Here is a 9,640-nt window from a genome sequence, read left to right as displayed (position 1 = left end):
TGTTTCGGGTTCTGCATCGTATTTAAAATAATAGTCATCGTCTAGTCCGAAAATACGGATTGCAGTCCTTTTTTTTTCAGGTGGTACATAAATCGCCCGAAAAGTCTAGACGAAATCAAGGACAAAGATTCCCTTGTAGCATTCTTCTCCTACATTTATAACTCTATTTCATGTTATGCATTTGATTTCTAAAACTATCCATCGTTTGGTCCGAAAATACAGATTTTTATCCATTTTGTCGGGTGGTATGAAAATTGCCCGAAAAGTCCAAATGAAATCGAGGACCGGGAGACCCTTATAACACTATTCTTCTAAATTTATAATCATGTTTTTGGTTGCGGGTCAAATTTCAACACTAGCCATTGTATGGTCCAAAAATACGGATTTCGATCCATTTTTCTCGGGTGGTACGATAATTGCCCAAAAAGTCCATATGAAATCGAGGATTGGGATACCCTTATAGCATTCTTCTCCTAAATCTATAATTGTGTTTTGGGTTCCACAACAGATTTCAAACACTAGCCATTGTCTGGTCCAAAATTACTTACTTCATTCCGTTTTTGTTCGGTGGTACGAAATTTGTTTGAAAAGGCCAAATGAAATTGAGGACTCGGAGACCTTAGCATTCTTCTCCTAAATTTATAACTTTTTTTCAGGCTCCGCGTCAGATTTCAATCACTAGCCTTCGTCTAAACCCGAAATTCTAAACCCTAATCCCTAAACGTGATTTTTTAAACCCTAAACACGATTTTTTAAACCCTAAACATCCTAACACACTAAACCCTAATAAAATAGAATTGTCAATTAAAGATGTAATTATTACTTTATTTGACAACTCTATTTTATTATATGTTATTATTATATTTGTTATGAATTAAAAATATAAACGAAGATAATAATAACATATAATAAGTTAAAGTTGTAATAATTAAATATGTATTAGACAACTATATTTTATTAAATGTTATTATTATTTTCGTATATAGTTTTACTTTATAACGAAGATAATAATCACATATAATAAAATAGAGTTGTCAAATAAATATGTAATAACGAATATAATAATAACATATAATAAAATAGAGCAGTCAATTAAAGTAATAATTACATTTTTATTTGAAAAATCAATTTTGCTATATGTTTTTATTATTTTAGTTACTAAGTTCAACTACAAAATGAAGATAATAAGAACATTTAATAAAATAGAGTTGTCTAATACATATTTAATTATTACTTTATTTGACAACTCAATTTTACTAAATATTATTATTGTCTTCGTTTTATAGTTTTACTTCATAAAAAAGATAATAATAACATATAATAAACTAGAGTTGTCAAATAAACTAATAATAACATATTTATTTGATAACTCGTTTTTATTATATGTTATTATTATTTTCGTTATTACATATTTGTTTGGCAATTCTATTTTACTATATGTGATTATTATCTTCGTTATGAAGTACAACTATATAACGAATATAATAATAACATATAATAAAATTGAGTTGTCAACTGAATATGTTAAAATTAGTTTATTTGACAACTCTATTTTATTATATGTTAGGCTAAATACCACTCGTGGTCCCTTAACTTAATCTTTTTTTTCTCTATGTTGTTCTTTATTTTAATTTTCAGTGAAAATTTAATCTGTTATGTTTGAAAATGTCAATAATGTTATCCTTTTTTTTACAAAAATTCAAAATTTCATCAAAAATTTTTAACAAAACCCATAAAATTAATTGTATTCTTTAATATAAAATAAATTTCGTCAAATTTGTAACTCAAATCTTCAAATAAACTCATATTTTTCATTCTTTATTTGATAGTGTTAGAGATGAAAATATGAGTTTATTTAAAGATTTAAGTTATGAATTTGATGAAATTGTATTATATTGATGATAATAATTAATTTTATGGGTTTTGTTTGAAATTTTTGATGAATTTTTGGAAAAAATAAGGATAACATTGTTGACATTTTAAAACATAAATTATCAAGTTTTCACTTAAAATTAAAATAAAGGACCAAATCGGAAAAAAAAACATAAACGGGTTGTATAACCTATATGTTATTATTATCTTCATTTTATAGTTTTAATTCATAACGAAGATAATAATAATAATAATAATAATAATAATAATAATAATAATAATAATAATAATAATAATAATAATAATATATAATAAAATAGAGTTGTCAAATAAAGTAATAATTACATCTTTAATTGACAACTCTATTTTATTCAAGTTTAGTGTGTTAGGATGTTTAGGGTTTACAAAATCATGTTTAGAGTTTAAGAAATCACGTTTAGGGATTAGGGTTTAGGATTTCGGGTTTAGACAATGGCTAGTGATTGAAATCTGACGCAGAACCTGAAACACAGTTATAAATTTAGGAGAAGAATGCTAAGGTCTTCGGGTCCTCGATTTCATTTGGCCTTTTCGGACAATTTTCGTACCACTGGACAAAAGCGGATTGAAATCCGTAATTTCGAACCAGACGATGGCTAGTGTTTGAAATCTATCATGGAACTCGAAACACAGTTATAGATTTAGGAGAAGAATGATATAAGGGTATCCCGGTCCTCTATTTCATATTGACTTTTCGGATAATTATCTTACCACCCGACACAATGGATCAAAATTCGTATTTACGGACCAAACGATGGCTAGTTTTAGAAATCAAACGTGGAACGTGAAACAAAGTTATAAATGTAGAAGAAGAAGGCTACAAGGGTCTCCCAGTCCTCAATTTCATCTGGACTTTTCGGGAGATTCTCGTTCCACCAGACAAAAATGGACATAATTCCATATTTTCGGGACAGACGATGGCTAGTGTTTGAAATCTAACGCAACACAATTATATATTTAGGAGAAGATTGTTACAAGGGTATCCCGGTCCTCGATTTCACCAGACAAACATTATTCCAGGGATTTTTGTACCACCAGACAAAGATGGACTAAAATCCATATTTTTGGATCAGACGATGGCTAGTGTTTAAAATCTTTCTTGGAACTTGAAACACAATTATAAATTTAGGAGAAGAATACTTTAAGGGTCTCTCGATCCTCGATTTTATCTGGACTTTTCGGGGGGGTTTTGTACCACCAGACAAAAATGGACCATAATCCGTATTTTTGGACCATACAATGGCTAGTGTTTGAAATTTGACGGAGAAAGGGAAACACGATTGTAAATTTAGAAAAATAATGCTATAAGGGTCTCCAGGTCCTCGATTTCATTTGGACTTTTCAGGAAATTTGCATACCTCCCGACAAAATGGATAAAAATCTGTATTTTCAGACCAAACTATGGCTAGTTTTAGAAATCAAATACGGAACCCGAAAAAGATTTATAAATGTAGGAGAAGAATTCTACAAGGGACTCTCAGTCCTCATTTCATCTGGACTTTTCGGGCGATTTTCGTACCATCAGACAAAAATGGACCGAAATTCGTATTTTCGAAACAGACGATAGCCAGTGTTTGAAATCTGACGCCGAACACGTAACACAGTTATATATTTAGGAGAAGATTGTTACAAGGGTACCCCGGTCTTCGATTTCATCTGGACTTTTCGGGGAATTTTTGTACCACCAGACAAAGATGGACTAAAATCCGTATTTTTTGACCAGACGATGGCTAGTGTTTAAAATCTTTTGCGGAACCCGAAACACAATTTAAATTTAGGAGAATAATGCTTTAAGGGTCTCTCGATCATAGATATCATCTGGACTTTTCAAGAGATTTTTGTACCACCAGACAAAGATGGACCGTAATCCGTACTTTCGGACTAGACGTTGGCTAGTATTTGAAATCTAACGCGGAACCTGAAACACAATTATAAATATAGGAGAAGAATGCTTTAAGGGTCTCTCGGTCCTCGATTTCATCTGGACTTTTCGAGCGATTTTCGTACCATCGGCAACAATGAACTGAAATCCATATTTTCGGACAAGATGATGGTTAGTATTTGAAATCTGACGCGGAACCCTAAACACAATTATAAATTTAGGAGAAGAATGCTATAAGGGTCTCCGGGTTCTCGATTTCATCAAGACTTTTTGGGTGATTTTCGTACCACCTGAAAAAATAGACCGCAATCCGTATTTTCGGACTAGACGATGACTATTATTTTAAATATGACGCGGAACCCAAAACACATTTATAAATTTAGGAGAAGAATACTACAAGGGTCTCCCGATCATCAATTTCATCTGGACTTTTTAGACAATTTTTGTACCACCAAACAAAAATGGATCAAAATCCATAATTTTGGAACAGGCGTCGCTAGTGTTGAAGTCAGCACCGAACCCAAAACACATTTATAAATTTAGTTGAAGAATGGTATAATGGTCTCCCAGTCCTCAATTTCATCTAGACGTTTCCAACAATTTTCGTACCACTCGACAAAAATCCGTATTTTCGGACCAGACGATGGCTAGTGTTTGAAATCTAACTCGGAACCCGAAACATAGTTTCAAATTTAGGAGAAGAATACTATAAGGGTCTCCAATTCGTCGATTTCATCTGGAATTTTCGGCCGATTTTCATACCACTCGATTAAAATAGACCTAAATCCGTATTTTGGGACCAGACGATGCCTTGTGTTTTCTTGAAAACACAATTATAAATTTAAGAAAAGAAATCTATAAGGGTCTCCAGATCCTGGATTTCATTTGGAATTTTCGAGTACTTTTCGTATCACCCGACAAAAATTGACCGAAATTCGTATTTTTGGACCAGACGATCGCTAGTGTTCGAAATTTAACATGGAACCCGAACCACATTTATAAATCTAGGAGAAAAATGCTTCAAGAGTCTCTAGGACCTCGATTTCAATTGGACTTTTCATGCAATTTTCGTACCACCCAACAAAAATGGACTGGAATCCGTATTTTCGGACAAGACAAAGGCTAGTGTTTGAAATCTGATGCAGAACTCAAAACAATAGTTGTAAATTTATGAGAAGAATGCTTTAAGGGTTTCCCGATCCTCAATTTCATATGGACATTTCGGGCGATTTTTGCACCACCCAACAAAAATGAAGTGAAATCCGTATTTTTCGGCCAAACAATGGCTAGTGATTCAAATCTAACGCAGAACCCGAAACACAGTTATAAATTTAGGAGAAGAATGCTATAAGGGTATCTCGGTCCTCAATTTCATCTAGACTTTCAGACGATTTTCATACCACTCGACAAAAACGAATCAAAATACGTATTTTCGGACCACACAATGGCTAGTATTTGAAATCTGACACGAATCCTGAAACACAATTATAAATTTTTGAAATCTGATGTGGACCAAAAACACAATTATAAGATTAGGAGAAGAATACTAGAAGGGTCTCCCAGTCCTCGATTTTATCTTGACTTTTCAGGTGTTTTTTGTCCCACCGAACAAAAATGGATTAAAATCCGTATTTTTGGAACTAACGATGGCTAGGTTTTGAAATCTGGACTTTCCAGGCAAATTTCCAACCACCCACAAAAATGGATAAAATTCGTATTTTTGGACCAAACGATGGCTAGTCTTTGAGATCTGACGCGGAACCTGATACATAGTTATAAATTTAGGAGAAGAATTCTATAAGGGTCTCCTGGTCGTTGATTTCATTTGGACTTTTCAGACAATTTTCGTACCACCCGACATAAATGTACAAAATTTGTATTTTCGGACCTAACGATAGCTAGTGTTGGAAATCTAGTGCAAAACCAAAAACACATCTGGACTTTTCAGGGGATTTTCGTCCCACCAAACAAAAATGGACCGAAATCCGTATTTTTAGAACAGATGATGGCGAGTGTTTGAAATCTACATCGAACTCGAAACACAATTATGAATTTAGTTAAAGAATGCTATAAGGGTTTCGCGGTCCTCGATTTCATCAAGACGTTTCCAACAATTTTCGTACCACTTGACAAAAATGGATCAAAATCTGTATTATCGGATCAGACGATGGCTAGTGTTTGAAATCAGACGCAGAACCCGAAACACAATTATAAATTTAGGAGAAGAATGCTATAAGGATCTCCCCTTCCTTGATTTCATCTGAACTTTTTGGCCCATATTCGTAACACCTAATAAAAATGGACCCAAAAAACAGTTGTAAATTTAGGACAAGAATGCTATAAGGGTCTCCCGGTCCTTGATTTCAACTGGACTTTTCGGGTGATTTTCGTACCACCAGACGAAAATGGACCGAAATCTATATTTTTGGATTAGACCATTGCTAGTGTTTGAAATCTGACACTAATCCTAAAATACAGTTATAAATTTAGGACAAGAATGCTAGAATCCAAGTGGGATTTCAGAAACAAACTCAATGAGAAGGTGAAGAGGTTAGAAACAATGTTCGACTTGTAGCCCAAAGTTATAGTAAGTAGGAAGGTATTGATTATATTGAAACCTTCACCCCGGTGGCAAGGTTAGAAGTTATCAGACTTCTAATTTTTTTTTTCTTCAGTATTTAATAAAATCACCTTATATCAAACGGGATGAAAAGTGTTTTCTTAAAGGATTACGTTAATGATGAAGTATATGTCAAATAACCTTTTGGTTTTGAAGACAACGCATTTTCATACCATGTCTTCAAACTAAAGAAAACACTATGTTGTCTAATTGTAAGTCATGAGCTTCCCTGATCATGTTTTTGATTTAATTCCCAAACACACAGTACATATGAAATATTTGATTGATCTAATATTTTGAATTAAGAAATATTTCAGGCAAACAAGAAGACACCACACACTTGGAACAATAGCTTGCAACTCAAGGAATCAACCAAAGTTGGAGGATGCACTTGAGAAAGACGCAAAATGTATAGTGTTATTAGGTGTCATAGTAAATAAGTTTAGTAGACTAATCACTATGGTCTCACACTTAAGCCTTTGCCAATGAATGTAAATCAATCAACAAATTAAGCAATCGATTTAGCAAGTCACAGAAACAACCAATTATGGAATCAATCGATTGACAAATCGATTGTGACCAAGTTTTAAAATCAGAAATAAGTTCTGTGATGCAACAAATCGATTGGGACATCAATTGATTTTGTTTTCTTAAACTCCAAGTTTGAAGCAATCGATTAGGCAATCGATTGCAGATAATCATTCATCAGAACAAACTTTGATTAAATCGATTGGCAAATAGATTTTGTTAGAATGACTGAGGTTCTGTAACAAGCACAATCGATTGGCAAATCGATTGACGTTTATGCCTGAGACACTTTGATCAGACACAACCGATTGGAAAATCGATTGATGCAAAAGTCTGATTCACTGTGATCAGTACAATCGATTGACGAATCGATTGAAGCTAAGTTTTTGAGTTACAGAAAGGTTTCAGCTCATTGCCAAATCGATTATGACTGTGATTGAGAAATCGACTGAGAAATCGATTGTTTTGATCTCGTTGTTGGAACAAAACATCTATAATCAATTACTCAATCGATTTGAAGAAAATCATAGTTTCAGTTCTGATTGATGTATTAAAAGAATCGATTGGCAAATCGATTCATGCTTATATGTTCAAGATTCAAGAAAAACAAGACCTGCGAAAATCGATTAGGCAATCGATTAAAGCTTTATAAAATCGATTAGGAAATCGATTGTCCTGGTGTTTTCTTTGAATATATATAAGCTGATTCAAACTTTTGAAAGAAGAACTTTTACACAACTTTTGAAAGAAGAACTTTTACACAACTTTTGAAAATCTTTGACACAATCTTTTGGAAAACTTTTCACAACCTTTGAACAACCTTGAGAGAAAAGTTTTACAATCACACAAACATTCATTGCCAAAACACCTTTTGTGTGAGAACCAATATAGTGATTGAGTCAAATTCATGTTACTTCTTTAGTTCTTTGTAAAATACAATTCTTTGTAACTGAAAGTTTGGAAAATCCAGTTTGGAAACTGGTAGCTATCTTCATTGTTGAGAGGACTCATCAAGAAGAAGTTTTACTGTGATCTTGGAAGAGTTTTGAGATAAACTCTAGGATACAGTGGCTGAAGAAATAGAATAGAGAGAGAGTTTTAAGATTGATAGGCTGAGAGAGCTGGAACATCTGTAAAACACTTTCTAAGATTCTATTGGAAAAAGGCCGAAATCGTTTTATTTTGGGATTGGACGTAGGTCGTCTGATAGACGACTGAACCAATATAAAATCTTGGTGCAATCGCTTTATCCCTTATCTCTTTACTTTTCATGTTCATATTGTATGCGATCTAATATTTCCGCTGTGTACTTTGTGTATGAATCTTGCATAGTTAATATAGGAATTAAAATTGAATACATTGGATTTGATCTTAATTATCTTATTCTTAATCAAAAGAAGTCATATTTTTCCAACAATTGGCATCAAGAGCCTAACTTTTTTAGAGAAAAACTCATAAAAGAACATGACTTCTTTAGATTTCCTAGGAGAAGGGGCGTCTCTAACTAGACCCCCCGCCTTTAATGGCACAGCATACATGTACTGGAAAGAGAGGATGCTCATCTTTCTAGAAGCATGTGGGCTGGACATCTTAGAGGCAGTGGAGAATGGTCCCTACGTGCCTAAAATTGCAGGCACTGAGGGATCATCCATCATCATCAAACCAAGATCTGATTGGTCTGATGATGACAAAAAGAAAGTTGGTTTTAATGCTAAGGCCAAGAATATTATAATATTTGTTTTGTGTGCAGAAGAATTCTTTAGGGTGTCAAACTGCAAATCTGCAAAGGAAATGTGGGATACTCTTCAGGAAACACATGAAGGCACCACAAATGTTAGAAGGGCCAAAACAAATACTCTCATGCATGAGTATGAATTGTTCAACATGAAGAGGGATGAATCAATCAGTGACCTGCAAACAAGGTTTACACACATCACCAACAATCTTTATGTCCTAGGAAAAATCATAGACAATGAGCAACAAATAGGAAAAGTAATGAGGTGTTTGACCAGAGAATGGCAACCCAAAATCACTGCCATTGCTGAATCAAAGACCTAGCAAACATGACTATTGCAACATTATTTGGAAAGCTCAGGGAACATGAGATGGAATTGCACAGATTGAATGAGTCAGAACAATCTACCAGGAAAAGCAAAGGACTTTCACTGAAGGCTCGGACTCACAAAGCAAAATCTTAACCAGATACTAATGATTCAGAAAGTGAATCTGATGAAGAGCCTGAGATAGGGATGTTGGTCAGAAAATTCAAGAAATTTTTGAAAAAGAAAGGAAGCCAGTCAAGAAAACCACATAATTCAAAGACTAAAGGCTTCAGCAAAAGTGATACCAATGATAGCAAAGTCATTACTTGCTATGAATGTGGTAAAACAGGTCACATCAGATCTGAGTGTTATAAACTGCAAAACAAAAACAAGCCTGTAAAGACCAAAGGAAAGGATCAACAACCTTCAACAAAGAGAGCTTACATTGCCTGGAACAACAATAATGAAGATTCATCTGATGATTCTGAAGATGAAGAAGCTAACTTGTGTCTCATGGCAAATACTGACTCAGAATCTGACAGCGAAGTAAGTACAACCTCTAATCCATCCTATGATGAACTGCATGATGCCTTTAATGAATTGCATACTGAATATGTTAGTGTTCTCAAACAATTAATCAGTACTAAGAAACTGCTA

This window comes from Cicer arietinum, chromosome 5 (genome assembly GCF_000331145.2).
Source record: "Cicer arietinum cultivar CDC Frontier isolate Library 1 chromosome 5, Cicar.CDCFrontier_v2.0, whole genome shotgun sequence".
In the NCBI taxonomy this organism is placed as follows: domain Eukaryota; kingdom Viridiplantae; phylum Streptophyta; class Magnoliopsida; order Fabales; family Fabaceae; genus Cicer; species Cicer arietinum.
The sequence above is the reverse complement of the archived record's forward strand: the minus strand, read 5'-3'. Positions refer to the sequence as shown.